This window comes from Tamandua tetradactyla, chromosome 6 (assembly GCF_023851605.1).
Source record: "Tamandua tetradactyla isolate mTamTet1 chromosome 6, mTamTet1.pri, whole genome shotgun sequence".
NCBI lineage: Eukaryota > Metazoa > Chordata > Mammalia > Pilosa > Myrmecophagidae > Tamandua > Tamandua tetradactyla.
Window position 1 is genome coordinate 4598115 of NC_135332.1, and position 18170 is coordinate 4616284.

Consider the following 18170-nt stretch of genomic DNA (forward strand, 5'->3'; position numbering starts at 1 on the left):
AATAGAAGATGAATACATGTAAAAAGATGATTTACGTATTAAAAACATTGTTACACATTGGCTGGGGGTAAGTAAACCCAGTATGGACACTGTGAAAAGTGTATGTCTTAAGATCTGTTTTTATCAAATGAGGAAACTAAGGTACAAAAAGGGCAAGAGACTCATCTAACCAATACATGGCAAGCTTTGCTTTCCATAGTATTGACCTTTGTCATGGAAGGTAAAAGTCACCAAGCAAGTAACATTCAAATTACCGTTGTCATGGGAATCCCAATGATAATACTGAGACGTGTGAATGTCCTTGAAATTCTGCTTTTGAATTTAAGCTTGATTCTGGCTTATGTGCAAAGTCCTTAACTGCTTATGTATGCAGTATTAACTGCAAATGACAAAACTTAGCACAAAGTCTTCCACGGAACAAAAGATCAGGGGTCTTTCTCAGCAGATTCTTTTAGATGTTAAAGCAGAATGTATACTTGAAGACCGGTCACAGAGCACTTCTCTCTAATCATCCAGAGCATTTTTCAAAAAGTATATAGCGTTGAAGTTGTAAATTTTCTGTTGACAATCAGAATCTTTGAGGTATAGAGAAAGATGATATTTATGTCATGCTATCGTGTGAAAAATATTAGTAAATAGAATACATCATCCTAGCCCTCAAGTACTTTCTTTCCCAACTGCTATTCAGATGAGAAGTGTGGGTTTTACTCTCCTTCAGCCTCAAAATTCTTTGACTTTTCTGTCATGCAAGCAAATCAATGGGTATGTTTAATGTAACTGAAGGGGATTTTAAACCTCTAAGCCTGACTTTGGAAAAGACTGTCAATCTGTCTTGTGGTTCAGATATCCAGCTTCACACAGTTCATTTCAGGTTAAATGGGGATGTTTCGGGTGCATCTGGAAGGCCCATCTGTAACTTCGTTCCCCTCACTTCTTTAATTTGCCAACGCCTAACTTAGGGAAAGACAACTTGAGGGTCCATTTTTCTTTTGTTGGCACAACAAAAAGCTTGGTCCCTCCACTAAGAAGTGTTGGTGGCTTCAATACAAATGTCTTCACCAACTTTGCAGTTATTTTATAATGAGGATCCCTCTTAAGAATCCAAGTTTCATTATAATTATATTGGCAAGACAAGAAAAAAAAAAGTGTGGAGTCACAGTTGATAAAATTTAACGAATTCAAGCAGAGGCAACAAGTGAGTGCCCGAGGCACCGCATGGAGTCCAGGGATGTGAGTGCGGACCTCTCCCCAAGGAGTGAGGCACCCCCTGCCCAGCCCTGATTGGAGCCGACCAGAAAGGAGACTCCAGCCTCCTCAGGGGAGTGATGCAGAGCCTGGAAGAGCCATTCCAAGATTTCTCTTGGATTTGTCTACAGATGTGTAGATCCTCTGCCTTGTGTATAGACACAATGGTCAGAAGACTGCAGTGATAGAGACTGAACTTCCCACATTATGCTGCTGAAGCCGCTGGGCAATGTGATGGTTGTTGATTTTGTCCAAAATGAGTTTGATGGGAGAAAATATGTCTGATCCATCCAGAACAGAGACAAGAAAGTGCAAAGAATGTCCTGACCTGCTTGGACTCAGCCCCAAAAGAAGCACTGAGAAATGTAATTGTGAACAGGAAAATAAATATGTAGAACTTACAGAGCTGATTTTTGCAAATTTGAATGTTAGAGACAACGTTAACTTCAAACCTGACATACGTTCAATCTTCAAAAAAACTATGGGAGGTGCAAGGGTAGTTCAGTGGTAGAATTCTCGCCTGCCACGCGGGAGACCCGGGTTCGATTCCCGGCCCATGCACTTCCCAAAAAAACCAAGCAACAGGCAAACAGACAAAAACAACCAAACAAAAATTCAATGAATGATGCTGCAATTACAGGATACTCACATGGAAAAAGAGTGAAATGTGACCCCTGCCATATAGCATACAAAAAAGAAACAAAAGAAACTGTGATGCAAATTTGTCAGATCAAAGAGCAAGAGAAAGCAGCAGCTGCCAACATAGATGAAGTACAGAAGTCAGAGGTATCGTCTACAGGGCATAGTGTCATCAGTAAGGATGCTCCTGTGCCTTAATGCTTGATACCTTTGATGGCTTCTTCTTTGTAGTAAACCTGGAAGGCAGTGTTGTGCTTGTTTCAGAGAATATGACACGGTACTAAGGTATGACCAGAAAGAGCTGATGAACAATAGCTTATATGGCATTCTTCCTGTTGGGGACCACACTGAGTTTGTCAAAAGTCTGCTGCCAAAGTTTATAGTGAATGGGGGATCTTGGTCTGGTGATCCTCCTAGAAAGAATAGTCTTTGATTGTTGGATGCTGGTAAAACCTTTACCTAACTCAGAAGAGGAAGGTCATAATAACCAGGAAGCACATAAGAAATTTGAAACTATGATGTGCTTTGCTGTTTCTCAACCAAAATCCAACAAAGGAGAGGATTTTCAGTCCTGCTTGATTTGGGTGGCAAGAAGAGTTGCCATGAAGAAGAGACCAGTTCTTCCCTCACCCATTCACCAGGATCTCCAAATGAAGATCACATCATTGGATACTAGCACCATGAGGGCAGCCATGAAGCCAAGCTGGGAGGATCTGGTGCAAAGGTGCATTCAGAAGTTCCATGCACAGTATGAAGGGGAGTCTGTCCTATGCTAGGAAGCGTCATCATGAAGCACTAAGACAGGGACTGAAATTCAGTCACATCTATCATTTTTCCTTGTCTGATGACACTCTTGTTGCTGACCAAGTGAAGAGCAAACTCATCCGTTCTCAGACTACTAATGAGCCTCAGCTTGTAATATCTTTTCATATACTTCACAAAGAGCAGAATATATGTGTAATGAATCTGAATCTGACTGGATAAGCTATGGGGAAGCCACTGAATCCACTCAGCTCTGGCAGCCTTGCCCATCATGCCATGTGCAGTGGGAACCTAGGTTAGGACCGACCCTCAGTAGCAATATAAATTTTCCCATAAATGGTCCAAAGGAACAAATGGATATGCCTGTGGGCAGATTTGGTGGTTCTGGGGGAATGAACTGGTCAAGCATGTAAGGAACCACTCCCCAGGGTAGTAACTATGCAGTCAAAATGAATAGTCCCTCTCAAAGTAGTCCTGGTATGAATCCAGGGCAGCCCAACTCTGTGTTTTCACCAAGACACCTCATAAACCTTGGAGTGGCTGGAAGATCTTGACTTCCACCCAGTTTTCCCCTGCAGGAAGCTTGCACTCCCCTGTGGGAGTTTGTAGCAGCACAGGAAATATATTCATGGTTACATCACCAGTTCTCTTAGTGCATTGAGGGGCATGGGGTCTCATTAGGGTCATCGTTGGCTTCACCAGACCTAAAAATGGGCAAATTGCAAAACTCCCCTGTTAATGTGAATCTTCCCCCCATTTAGCAAGATGGGAAGCTTAGGCTTCAAAGACTGTTTTGGACTTTATGGGGAGCCCCCGATGGCACAACTAGACAAGCAGAAAGCAGCTGCCATCCTGGACAGCAAAAGGAAATGAATGATTCCAACATGTCCCAGACTGTGAGCAGTGAGAGACCTGATAGACAGAATAGACTGCATGACAGCAAAGGACAGATCAAACTCCTACAGCTGTTGACCAACAAATCGCATCAGGTGGAGCCTTCACCCTTATCCAGCTCTTTGTCAGACACAAAAAGGACTCCACAGGTAGCTTGCCTGGTCCTGGGTCAAAATACGGAATCTCATTCAAGGATGTGTGAAATTTTGCACAGACTCTTGCAGGACAGCCAGTTCCCCTGTAGATTTGGCTAAGTTAACTGCAGAAACCTCAGGTAAGGAACTGAGTTCGGAATCCAGCACCATAGATCCCAGTACAGAAGTGACTATTAAACAAGAACCAGTGAGCCCCAAGAAGAAAGAGAATTCACTACTTCACTAGTTGCTAGAATAAAATGATATTGAAGATACTGGTTTACCAGAAATAACCCCCAGCTTGAGCAACTGAACAGTAAGACAGACCCTGCCAGTAATACAAAATTAATAGCTATGAAAACTGAGAAGGAGGAGATGAGCTTTGGGCCTAATGACCAGCCTGGCAGTGAGCTGGACAAGTTGGAGGAAATTTTGGATGATTTGCAGAATAGTCTATTAAGACAGCTTTTCCCAGACATGAGGCCAGGTGTCCCTGATAAATCAGTTGACAAGCAAGCCATCATCAGTTACCTCATGCAATTCACAGCTGCAAGCAGTCTTTTACACCTGTTGGAATCCAGGAAACAGCATTGCAGATCTCACAAAGCACTTTTAATAACCCACAATCAGAGTAACTGGGAAAATTATTGGCAATCCAGACTTGCTGGACCTTTCCCACCAATAAGAAACAGTAGTTCATACTCAGTGAAACCTCAGCCAGGAATGATGGGTAATCAAGGGATAATAGGAAACTAAGGACATTTAGTAAACCATGTTACAGGAATGAGTGGGAGTAATCCTTCTTGTTCCATCCAGAAGATGGACCCCTCAGATCTTGGCTGTGAGAGTCACATGTGCTGCCAATGCCATGAATTGGCCACTCCAAGGAGTTATGATTCAGAATCCAACAGCCAGCATCCCCATGAGACCCAGCAACCAGTCTGGCTCAAGATAGATGCTTCAGTCTCAGATCATGAGTATAGGGCCATCTGAATTAGAGATGAATGTGGGGGGACTTTAGTATAGCCAACAAACAGCTCCTCCAAATCAGATCACCCCATGGCCTGAGGGCATACTTCCTATTGGCCAGGTATCTTTCACCAGTCAAAACAGGCAGCCATTTGGCAGCTCTCAAGATGACTCGCTTTGTCCACTTTCCTACATCAAGACTCCAAGTGATGAAAGAGCTCTCCTGGATCAGCTATATTTGGCCTTGAGGAATTTTGATGGCTCAAAAGAAATTGATAGAACTTTGGGAATACCTGAACTGTTCACCTAGAGTCAAGCAGCAGATCCAGAACAGTTCTCAAGTCAGGATTCCAACCTCATGATGGAGCAGAAAGCCCCAGTTTTCCCATGGCAGTATGCATCCCAGGTACAAATGGCCCAGGGAACTATGCCCCCATACAGGATCCAAATTTTCACACCATAGGACAGCAGCCTAGTTATGCCATGCTCCTTATGCAACCCAGGCAAGGCCTTAGGCCCACTGCCCTCATGCAGAACCAGCCAAATCAACCAAGACTCCATCTTAAGCATCACCCTCAAGAACAGCAGAATTACCAGCCATTTATGAATCAAATCAGCAGTATTTCAAATGTGAACCTGACTTTCAGGGACCTATTAATGTACAGATGTTGGTCCAGAGACCGAGGGAAATCCTGAATCAGCATCTTCGATGAGACAAATGCATCAGCAACAGCAAGTTAAGGAGCAAACGTTGATGATGAGAGGACAAGGATTGAATATGACACCAAGTATGGTGGCTCCTGGTGGTATACCAGCAACTGTAAGCAATCCCCCAGGCAAATGCTCAACGTGTGTCCATTTCCTCCAGACAAGGGAACAAATCAGGCTTCACTGGGTCTACAATTCCTTAGAGTCTTTTGATGTTGCCCAGGATGGCACATACCCAGAATCCCATGATACAGCAGTCTCACGGGAATCCAGCCTATCAGGCCTCCTCAGACATGAATGGGTTGGTCCAAGGGAATATGGACAGAAATGGCATGATTTCACAGCAGTCCCCACCACACTTTTGGCAGCAAGCAAACACCAGCATGTACAATAACAATAAGAGCATCATTGTATCCATGGCTACCAGTTCAAGTGATATGAACAACATGCCCCAGATGACAGGACAGATAAGCATGACCTCAGTGACCTCTGTGCCTACATCAGGGTTGTCCTCCATGGGTTCTGAGCAGGATAATGACCCTGCTCTGAGGGGAGGCAAGCTTTTCCCAAACCAGCTGCCTGGAATGGATATGATTTAAGGGAGGGAAACGCTTCACAGAAATCCTGTTGACGCTGAAGGTAACTGGTTGCTTTTTTCTTCAGCTGACCAGGCTTACTTGCTCAAAACATTTACCAGTCTGGAAAGCTGCGTGTATTTGTTTTGACCCAACTCACCTGCCAGCCAGTTCTGTCAGGGCAAGATGAGAAGACTATTCTTCTCGGCTGTTGCAGGAACTGCCTCTTCTCTTGAGAGTCTGAAGCTTGCATCCAGACAGCTGCTCTGTCTGCTCACTGCATTCACCTTAGTGCAACCTACATCTCTCCTGCAAAGCTAACGTTGACAGGCAAATTTCATACCTATGTCAGATTGAATGTATTTAAATATATGTATTTAAGGAAACAACCGTGCTCTTGTTCTGTTCTTATTTGGTTCCAGACACTGGTTTCTTGCTTTGTTTTCCCTGATTAATCAGAATGGTACAAAAGGTTCAGATATCATCTAGGGGGAAGAGAGAATTTTAAAGAAATATCTTAACGCGGTATTTTAAGCTAAAGCCTACATTTGGGATAGAAGCAGAGCAGACTCCACGGACAGTGCTGTCCGGCACAGAAACACCCAGTAAGAGAAGACCATTAGAGTCATTTGTATCTTTGTAGAAGGCTCTAAAGACTATGTTGGCAAAAGTTCCCAGTTATTGGACAGATGCATTAGATAGATGAAAAAGAGCTGTGAGAGGGCTGTTAATTTTAACAGGTTTTTTCTTTTCCTTTTTTTACTTTGTTAACAAAAACCAAGCTAGTTCACCTAAATCTTGAATCAAGAAGAAATATTTTTCATATTCCAAATTAAGTTCCCTTGGTGGAGTCAGACAGCTTGAATTATGTGATTCCTATTCCTTGTCTAATCTCAACTCTCCCCCTTCCTCTCTCCTCCCCAGTTCTCCCACTGTCACTCGTTTTTCAAAAAATATAATAAAAGCATCAGAAACCAGGTAAGTCCTTTATTTTCTAAACATTTTGACAGCCACTGATCAGCCACTAAATATTGAACTTCAGAAAAATGCATTCACTGGCAAGGAGAAGAGCAAAGTTAGGACTTGATACCAATCAAGCTAAGGATACCTGCTTCGGAAGCATGATTATTCTGTTCCCCAGCAACTCTGGCCATAAAACAGAAGAAAATAATAGTGTTTAAAGTTTACAGCAGATGTTCAGTGGTGGAATTCTTGTCTGCCATGCAGGAGACCCAGGTTCGATCCTCAGCCTGTGCACTTCCCAAAAAAAAACAAGCAAGCAGACAAACAAAATCAATAAATGGTGCTGCAATAACAGGATCCTCACATGGAAAAAGAATGAAATGTGACCCCCACCAAACAGCATTCAAAAAAAATTTTACAGTAAATATCACTATGGATTTAACCACCATCGTGTGTTTTTTATTTTATTTTATAGCAGTGTTGACTAAGCCAAAGTTTTGTAAGGTACATAAAATCCAATTTATGTGTAAACAGGCAGTAATTGGAGAACTTAAGTGTTTAATTGTATAATTTTTAAGGCCTACATATTGTGTAATTGACTAAAAAATGAGGTACTTCAATATTAAATTAGATTATCTTCATAACAGTCTCTCCTAAAGTGTTTTGTAAAGGATATCAATGCCTTCATTAGACCTGATTTGTAGACTTAAGACTTTTTATTTTCTAAACCTTGTGATTCTGCTCATAACTCATTTATCTAATCTATATGATATGCCACCTCTATAGAAACCAATTCTTTTTTTTTTTGTTTATAGTCTTTCTTCATGAACCTTTGAAAGACTGCATGTTACTAAGCAAGCCACTTATGGTTGTTTTTCTTGCCCACTCTGGTAGGGGAATAATCTTTTATTAACTAGCATCAGTTTTAGACAACTGCAATACCAAGAAACTGATTACCTTTTTTTGAGCTATTTCACCCCAACCCCTACTACACAAACTTTCTTATCTGAATTCTCAGAAGGATGCAGTTTTGGGGGGGAGTTTTATTGAGATATATTCACATACCATATAATCATCCAAAGTGTAAAATCAGTGGTTCACAGTATCATTTTTTTTTTGTATGCTGTATTGGGGGGGGTCACATTTCATTTGTTTTTCCATGTGAGTATCCCGTTACTATAGCACCATTTATTGATTTGGGGGGTGGTGGATAGTGCATGGGCCAGAAATTGAACCCAGGTCTCCCACATGGCAGGCACGAATTCGTCCACTGAACTACCCTTGCACCCCCCACAATCAACTTTTGAACATTTTCGTTACTCAAAAAAAATACATAAGAATAAAAATGAAAAAAAGCATCCAAAACATTCTATGACCCTTATCTACCCCCTATTATTTATTTATTTTTTGTTCTTAATTTTTGCTCGTCTGTCCATATACTAGATAAAGGGAGTATCAGCCACAAGGTTTTCACAGTCACATAGTTAAACTGTAAAAGCTGTATAGTCAAACAATCATCTTCAAGAATGAAGGCTACTGGAATACAGTTCAGCAGCTTCAGATATTTCCTTCTAACTATTCTACTCCACTAAAAACTAAAAAGGGATATAAATAATACATAAAAATAACCTCCAGAATAACCTCTCGACCTTTGCTTGAAATCTCTCTGCCACTGAAACTTTATTTTGTTTCATTTCTCTTCCCCTTTTTGGTCAAGAAGCCTTTCTCAATCTGACAATGCTGGGTCCAGGCTCCTCAGGAGTCATGTCCCAAGTTGCCAGGGAGATTTACACCCCTGGGAGTCATGTCCCACATAGGGGGGAGGGCCATGAGTTTGCCTACCAGGTTGGCTTTGAGAGAAAGGCCACATCTGAGCAACAAAAGGGGTTCTCTGGGGGGTGACTCTTGTGCCTAGTTATAAGTAGGTTTAGCTTCTCCTTTGCTGGAATAAATTTCATAAGGGCAAGTCACAAGATCGAAGGCTTGGCCTTTTAAATTGGTAGTCCCCGATTCTTGTGAGAATATCTGAAATTCCCCAGATGGGGAAGTTTATTATTTCCACATTTTCCCCAAGTCCCTCAAGGGGGCTTTCCAAATAGATTTTTATTCTCTGCCCAAATTACAATGAATGTATCAGGGTATCACACTAACCTGTACAAGTCAACAAGATCTCACACCCTTTTCAAGATTCTATGTAATTATGGCGTTCAAATAAACTGAGCATACAAGTTGAATTAAATAGTGTGCTACAGAGTGGGCAACGGTGGCTCAGTGGCAGAGTTCCCACCTACTGTGCCGGAGACTCAGGTTCAATTCCCAGGGCCTGCCCATGCATAAAAAAAAATAGCGTGCTGCAGAAAATGTAAATTTTGCACCAAATAAATATTAGTATGTGTTTTTGATGTCTAAAATTAATCAATGCATTTTTTATTGTACACTTTGAATGATTACATGGTATGTGATTATATATGTCAATTAAATATTTTTTAAAAATTCAAAACAAATCAAAGCATTTTATAATATCTCATTAGTCAAGCTTTTTAAGATCAGAGAGATTTTTCCTTGAAATCTGATTATTTATTGTGGCAGGGTGAAGAATATACAAACCACCCCTATTTATGTCTCTCTGTATATGTACAGCTTATGGAAGTATACACAGAGAGATAATATGAAGATGAATGATAAATAGTCTGAAAGTGTGACTCCATATTAAAGAAGTTCTCTGGAAATCTTCATTTTGGTATTTGTTTCCACTTGAAAGGGATCTCAATACAGGGAGGTGGCCAAGGAACAGCGCTTCTTGGTGGCCACCAGTTCACATGTCCCACACTGCTCTTCTCAAACAACCCATTGGGTTGCCCAACTGTGAAGGAAAAAAGAAGTAGTTGTTGGCCTGGAACTCTGTGACCTCATTGGTATAGTGAGGCTTTGGTTATACATAATTTAACACAATCTGTTTCAAATTGATTTTTAGGAATCTGCAAATTAGAATGACTTTAACATCACACAGCACAAAGCAAAAATGGAGTTTAACTTGGCTTTATTTTCTTCCGGGTTTTAAGCCACTTTTCACTGTAACACCATCCAAAAATGTCTCTATGTTTTAATGTCAATCCCAATTCTGGCAAATCTGTGATATTAGTAATTTAGAATAATTCAGGATGATTACTGTTGTGAAGGAAAAGAGATTGTGAATTTTCTTAACGGCTCAGATCAGATAATGGGGTTTTACTTTACATTTAATTAGTAGAAGAAAATAAATAAAGGAATCCTCTGATCATACTGATCACTATAGAAGCAAAAGCCAATTCAATTTCCTTCATTATCCATATTTCCCATGCTGTACACAATAAATTTGTTATCCTGAGTACTTTTATTTAATAGAAAAATAATCAGTGTTTTACTTATATTAATAAATGTGAAAAGTATACATACGTTAACTTGGTTATAAAACTCATTTAAGTGTTCGTGTAATGTGGTAAGTTTAAAAAGCAAAGTGAGCTGTTTTAATATAATGAATTTATTTGACTCAAGGATTTAAAGAACCTCCTCCCCCCTTCTCATGTGTATTTCACATAGCCTGTAGTAATTAAAAGCAATTTTTGTAGTTTATATAATGCAATTTTTATTCTATATTTTAAAATGGAGTTCATATGGGCTTAACACATGAACTGGGTGGTACAGATCCATTTGCAGAATCCACAAATTCACAATCAACTTAAGCCATTAATTGTTGGTGTGAATTTAAATTTTCTAGTATTTGTATAGTAGTATGCTGCCTAAGAACAAAGCATTCCCTGTATGAAAGAAAATTACAGTAGTGGCCTCAGAAATTTTAATTAAAATTTCTCCCTGGCATTTCACTATAGACTAAAATCTTTTTAAGTTTCTTACTACAGATAAAAGCTATGTGTAAGAACTTCAAAATGCTAAAATCCAGTATAATGCCTTAGATCTGTTTTTAAATCCTACATAGTTGTCTGATGTATTATATTTGTATAGTGAATTGTGTGCAATTTTTTAGTATGTGCATCATCACTGAAACTTTATATTGCTGAGCAGTGATGATGATACATTTCTTCAGACGTTATCTTATATTTTTCCTTTGTCATTTGTGGGTTTTATTTGTACGGTTCCTCATGAAGTTGCGTCTGAGATGTGTGTATATGAAAGATTATGCAAGGGTAAAATTAAGCAATATGTTCTTCAGGAGAAAGCTTGCAGTGTTTGAGGTTACAATTTATTTTCAAAATGGATTGAACATCACTTTGTTCACCCGCATTGCTGTTTGTATTTCTAGTGTGAGCAATTTATACAAAGGGAGATATATTCTGAGAAATTTAAAATACATTTATGCAAGTTAATATTGCTGTATTGATGCTGTTTGCTCATTGATGTAAAATAATGCTATTGTGAATAAAGAATTCTGTTGTTATTGCATCATTTAATAAATTTTAATGAAAATTTATGGAAAAAACTGTAATGAATTCATTAAAAATTACTCCGTAAGTGCTGCTGGCACACCAATGTGTGCCAGACACTGTACTAAGTACTGAGGATACAAAGAGGAATAGGATAGAAACTGTCTCCAAGAAACTTTCAGACTGGAAGGAAGAGATGGATGTTGATAGGAAAACATACAAGAGCCCTGCTAGGATCTGTGCAGCAGGGTGACAGGGTAGGGGGATGACAAAGGCAGGAGTGGTTGGTGGGTTAGAAAAGATTCACACTAAAAGTTGAGAGAGGAGAAGCCAACTTGACTATCTCAGGTTTCTTTGTTCAACTTCAGCAACAGAAAAAGGCATTTGCTAAACAATAATGAAAGAATTAGAGCTAGCTGGTGCAGGAAATATATTAATGCTCATATCATGTAATTTAAAAAGAGCCACACCCCTAAAACTAATTCATACTTACTTTTAAAAATTGGCACAATAGTCACAATACCTTAAGTGTGTGGTTCCTTCTTTGTTTTTGGTTGAATTTTTCAAACAGACAAAACTAATTTGCTTCAGGAAACATTTTCCATAGGTGAGACATAAGCCTCACTGCATGTCTTCCACCGGCAAGTTGCCAAGAGAAAGATGCCACCCCTGGAATTGTCATTTTATGACCTATATGACACAGTGCTGGGGTATTTATGTATAAGTTAAAACAATATTTTTCCCTGCATTAAAAAAAAATTTGTAAAAAGATGGTTAAAAGGTCCCAGCTGACTCAACAACAAAAAGACAGCCAATCCAATTACAAAATGGGAAAAAGACTTGAACAGTCACTTCTCAGAAGAGGAAATACAAATGGCCAAAGGCACATGAAGAGATGCTCAACGTCCCTGGCCATTAGAGAAATGCAAATCAAAACCACAATGAGATATCATCTCACACCCACCAGAATGGCCATTATCAACAAAACAGAAAATGACAAGTGCTGGAGAGGATGTGGAGAAAGAGGCACACTTATCACTGTTGGTGGGAATGTCAAATGGTGTAACCACTGTGGAAGACAGTTTGGCGGTTCCTCAAAAAGCTGAATATAGAATTGCCATATGACCCAGCAATACCATTGCTAGGTATCTATTCAGAGGACTTAAGGGCAAAGACACAAACGGACACTTGCACACCAATATTTATAGCAGCCTAATTTACAATTGCAAAGAGATGGCAACAGCCAAAATGTCCATCAACAGACGAGTGGCTAAACAAACTGTGGTATATACATACGATGGAATATTATGCAGCTTTAAGACAGAATAAACTTATGAAGTATGTAACAACATGGATGGACCTTGAGAACAGTATGCTGAGTGAGACTAGCCAAAAACTAAAGGACAAATACTGTGTGGTCTCACTGATATGAACTGACATTAGTGAATAAACTTGGAATATTTCATTGGTAACAGAGACCACCAGGAGATAGAAATAGGGTAAGATATTGGGTAATTGGAGCTGAAGGGATACAGACTGTGCAACAAGACTGGATACAAAAACTCAGAAAAGGACAGCACAATACTACCTAACTGTAATGTAATTATGTTAAAACACTGAATGAAGCTGCATGTGAGAATGATAGAGGGAGGAGGACTGGGGACATAAATGAAATCAGAAAGACAGATAGATGTTAAAGATTGAGATGGTATAATCTAGGAATGCCTAGAGTGTATAATAATAGTGAAATGTACAATTTAAAAATTTTAAAAATGTTTTTGCATGAGGAAGAACAAAGGAATGTCATTATTGCAGGGTGCTGAAAATAGATGATAATTAATACTTTAAAATGTCACCTTATGTGTGAGACTAAAGCAAAAAATGTTTATTTGTTACAAAATTTATATTTTGACTAGAGCATTTCCTAATATAACTCATGTAGATAGTTTGGTTGAATGTCATAAGTACTTGGAATCTCAGGTAGGACATGAGATTTTGTTGGTTTGTCCAGAGTGATGCCCCGATGAATCCCAGAGTGATTTGATCAGTGACTGCAAAAGTATTTGCAAGCCCCCTTCAGGGAATGGTGAGAGTGGGGAGAAATTCAACTTCCCCAAGTTGAATTCTTGATATTCTCACAAGCAGTGTGGACAACCAAAGCTACAGGCTGAGCCCCCAGTCTTGGGGTTTGTTCATATGAAACTTAACCCCACAAATGATAGGTCAAGTCTACTTAAAATTTAGGCCTAAGAGTCACCCCCAAGAGAGCCTCTTTTGTTGCTCAGATGTGGCCTCTCTCTCCAGCCAACATGACGAGCAGTCTCACCACCCTCCCCCTCTCTGCGTGGGACATGGCTCCCAGGGGTGTGGACCTTCCTGGCAACCTGGGACAGAAATCCTGGAATGAGCTGAGACTCAGCATCATGGGACTGAGAAAAACCCTAGAATGAGCTGAGAATTAACATCAAGGGATTGAGAGAACCTTCTCGGCCAAAGGGGGAAGAGTGAAATGAGACTAAGTATCAATGGCTGAGAGATTCCAAACAGAGTTGAGAGGTTATCCTGGAGGTTATTCTTATGCATTAAGTAGATATCACCTTGTTGTTCAAGATGTAGCGGAGAGGCTGGAGGGAAATGCCTGAAAATGTAGTGCTGTGGTCCAGTAGCCATGTTTCTTGATGATGATTGAACAATGATATAGCTTTCACAATGAGAGTCTGTGAATGTGAAAACCTTGTGTCTGATGCTCCTTTTAGCTGCTGTATCAACAGAAGAGTAGAACATATGGAATAAAAATAAATAATAGGGGGGAACAAATGTTAAAATAAATTTAGTTTGAAATGCTGGTGGTAAATGAAAGCGAGGGGTAAGGGGTATGGTATGTATAATCTTTTTTTCTCTAGTATCATTTTATTTCTTTTTCTGTTGTCTTTTTATTTCTTTTTCTAAATCAATGCAAATGTTCTAAGAAATGATGAATATGCAACTATGTGATGATATTAAGAATTACTGATTTATATGTAGAATGGAATGATATCTTAATGTTTTGTTTGTTAATTTTTTTAATTAATAAAAAAGTTTTAAAAAAAGGTCCCAGCTGAGATGGATTTATCATGAACTGAATGAAGTTTATGCTTGAGGGTTCAGGGCCCCTCGCTTGCATAGGCCCCTTCCAAGGTCCTGGGAGGGGCCCTAGCAATTTTTGTATTCATAATTCTACACTTTTTTTCTTAGAGAGTATTTCCCAAATTATGTAAGATATAAGCTGCAGGCCCCATAAAACCTGAATTCACCCCCGGATCCCAGGTAATTGTAACCCAGTAAATGTCTTGAACGAAGCATAAGCTTTATTGACAAACACCGATTGAATGAGTTACAAAGGTGGTAAGAGTCTTTCTTGCATCTGAAATCCACTTCAAAAATATGCCAAGAGCTTATTAGTAAAATACCATTCTCTGAATGGTAGTAGTAATCATACCTGTTTCAGATGAAATCAGGAATGAAATACACTATGGAGAATCAGCAGTGGTTGATTATCCTAAATGTTAAGTATGCTTTTTTTTTCTGGCTTTAAAGTGCTTCTCCTACATTCTCCTACACAGGTCCAGACTGATGGCTTATTTTTTAAAAGTTTTCTTTTAGTCAGTTTATTGATTCTAAAAATACAAGCTCCATGATTTAAAAATGGAAGGACTGTACAATGTACAAAGGCTATATACCTTATTCAGATATAACACATTCATGGGCTGGCTTGCCTGTGGTATATCAACATAGTGCCAAGAATATATGCACTTAGAATAAATGAGAAAGCCAAGCCATATCCCTATTGAATTATTTCCCCTACTGTTGAGGATATCAGTGTGGGAGGTGTGGCCACCCTGTGAAGACACAGAGCTGCGTTCACAGAGATGCCCTAACGCCCCCAAGGCTACTACCTTTAGATGACTGTAGATGTACAAAAGATTATACATATCAGGGTGTTGTCATCACTGTTTGGTATGTACTGGAATCCTGGCAGCTTCTCAGATTCAGAAAGGCATAACATTAAAGATGAAAATAACACGAGTCTGTCCTTTGGAGTGATTTAGAATGGCTGTTGAACTTGTAGTATTTCAGAAGTGTTAAGATTATCATACCCAGAAAGTATTATACTTCTCTTCTCCCAACTGCATCTTATTCTTCCCACCTGTATAAAAGGTAACGTCTCTTCTCTCTGAAGCTTGGTAGTTATTCCTCTACCTTATAACGTTTCTTTAAACTTGTATTTGTTAAGTACTTATTTTATTCCAGGCACTATACTAAGTACTTATCATACGAAGTAAGATAGTGTGCATAAAGCTCTTTTAATAGTGCTTGGCACATAGGAAGTGCCCAAACTTGTTAGCTCATACTGTACTTCCCGTACTTTCATTTTCCCAACAACTCTCATGTTAAGGATGTCAGTGTCTCGATTTGCAGATGAGGAAATTGAAACTCAGAGACCTTGGGTAACTTGTTTGAGTTCACACCATTATTAATAAGGAGCACAGCCATTTAAGAGTTTTGCATGTAATGTTCTCTACACCTCTGCATTCTCTTCTAATAGCTGAATGACAACAATTTTGTTTTTTGTTCATTGTATCTTGAAGTCGATTTGTTACTTAAATAGGACCTTGAGGGCAGACAGCTCCATTTCTCTATAAGCATCTCATGCTCCTGGAGTGCCTGGCCATGGCATCTCTGGGCACTTCCAAGATCTCTGCTTACTGGTCAGTGTACATATGACTTCATTACTGCTGAGCATCTTCTCTGTGCCCATCCCCGTGCTGTGCTTTGCACATGCTCTTTCATGTAGTTCTCTAACTACCTGGTGAGGTAAGTGGTATAAGGCTCAGAGATGTTCAATACTCAAATCACTTCAGCAGAAAGCAGCAGAGCGAGAATTCAAACCCAGGTCTGCCTGATTCTGGGGCCCTTCCTTCTCCCACTGTTCTCACTTCTTTATATAACCTAACCAGAGAGTCTTTTTCAAGGTTATTCTCAGAAATTTGAATTAAATAAAGGCTCACCATTTCAGATTCTTTAGACTTTGCCCCTGAGAAGGAGTTGATGTGATTCTGTTAGAGGTCTTGTGTTGAGGAGTTTCTCACGGGGGGTCATGTTCTTGTGACTCCCGGACCTATGTGGATGAGTAAAGGAAAGGGGTTGCTCCAACCCCAAGTACTTTCAAACATCCTGGAATAGGATCTGGCTCATTCTGCTTATTTCTTTGGCTACCTTCTCTAAGGAACCAGTTTTCCCTGCCTCTCTTGTGATTCTAGCATGGATAGTTTTAGAGTTTGTCCTATTTAAAATTTATTTTCATTGCCTGCTTTGGACATTTTTTTCAGCTGAAGCTGTTAGGATTTCAGTACACTCAGGATAGTGATGACATATTTCAGTCCTCAACTCTTCTCTGTCTCCTCAGTTAATAGAAAGGAAACGTAGCCCATCTGTCTGGACCTGTATAGAAGAATTTGGAGAAAAAAAAACGACAGGTAAGCAATGTTCCCTTATTTTGTGAGCTACCTTTAGTCTGTCCCATTGTTCTAAGCAAAAGGCTTATGAAAAAAAATATTTATGCTCTCCTCTTCCAATATATACTTTACAAAATAATTGGGAACAACATTTCTTAAACTTTGGCTCTGGGGCAGGCCTTAAAGCTAAGTTGCCACATTTTATTCCCATAAAGATGGGACCTATAAATTCATTAGCTAGGGACCCTAAACATATTCTTCAATTCTACTGCACCTTAGTTTATCTACAAAACAAGGAGATTGAATCAGAAATGGACATGATCTTTAGTGCAATGTTCATTGTGATTCTAAAACCATTAGTATCATTTGGTTTGTGGAAAAAAGATACTGCAAATTCCTTCAAACTTGAGCTGTTGAGTCAGTCCCCACTCTTTCTTTTCTTTGCCCAAGTAAAACCTTGGTGAAGGAAAAAAATGCTCTAAAGATAGGAGAAAATAGGACAAAATAGAATGGTCTCATATTTTGATTCCCTAGCAATACTAGTGAGTCAACTAGTCAGGTGAGAAAGAGCTGTCTAGTTGAGAAGAGACATAAAACTGATGGGTGCAAGGCCATAGATGAGATGTTAAGAAAGAGTGTGGAGGGTTGGGGAACTGAGGTAAGAGTGGGGGAGGGATAGCAAACTTTGCTAAATTGTTTTGACTATATATTCTTAATCACTGGGGGGGGGGGGGGGTAGAGTGGGCAGTGGGGAAATGTAGAGGTGGAGGAGCTTACTTGCAGATCCCAGTGATGATCCTAAAGGCTTTAATGCCAAAAAAAAAAACTATTCAGATTTTCTAGTTCTTCTTGAGTCAGTTTCAGTAGTTTGTATTTCTAAGTATATGTCAATTACATCTAGGTTATCTTATTTATTGGCATACGATTGTTCACAGTATTCCCTTATAATCTATCATTTCTGTTGATCTTCTGTCTAGTTGTTCCATCCATTATTAAAAATGGAATATAGCTATTATTGTTGCACTGTCCTTTTCTCCTTTCAGTTTTGTCAGTTTTTGCTTCATAGATTTTGGGGCTCTGTTGTTAAATGCATATATAATTATTTTATCTTCTTGATGGATTGATCCTCTTGTTATTATAAAATGTCCACCTTTGTCCTCTTGAAATGATTTTTGTATTAAAGTCTATTTTTTCTATTATTAGTGTAGCTACTCTTGCTCCCTTTTTGTTACTACTCACATTGTATATCTTTTTCCATCCTTTTAATTTCAATCTATTTGTGTCTTTGGAGCTAAAGTGAATCTTTTGTAGACAGTATATAGTGGGATTGGTAGTTTTAAAATCCATTCTGCCAATTTCTACCTT

The 18170-nt window shown here is 39.3% G+C and overlaps 1 protein-coding gene, 1 long non-coding RNA gene, 1 other non-coding gene and 1 pseudogene across 3 annotated transcripts in view; all 4 read left to right on the plus strand.

The window, feature by feature from the left end:
• The window catches only part of LOC143686984 (leucine-rich repeat-containing protein 37A-like), an 84352-nt gene that overhangs the window by 17442 nt on the left and 48740 nt on the right, over positions 1 to 18170 (plus strand).
• Positions 14 to 17422, plus strand: LOC143686992 (uncharacterized). Its single transcript, XR_013177353.1, has 3 exons — positions 14 to 67; positions 6851 to 6904; positions 9479 to 17422. It is a non-coding gene; the product is annotated as an uncharacterized LOC143686992 (long non-coding RNA).
• On the plus strand, positions 1736 to 1806 carry TRNAG-GCC (transfer RNA glycine (anticodon GCC)). The gene has a single exon. It is a non-coding gene; the product is annotated as a tRNA-Gly (tRNA).
• LOC143686985 (nuclear receptor coactivator 2 pseudogene) lies at positions 2139 to 6844 on the plus strand (annotated as a pseudogene).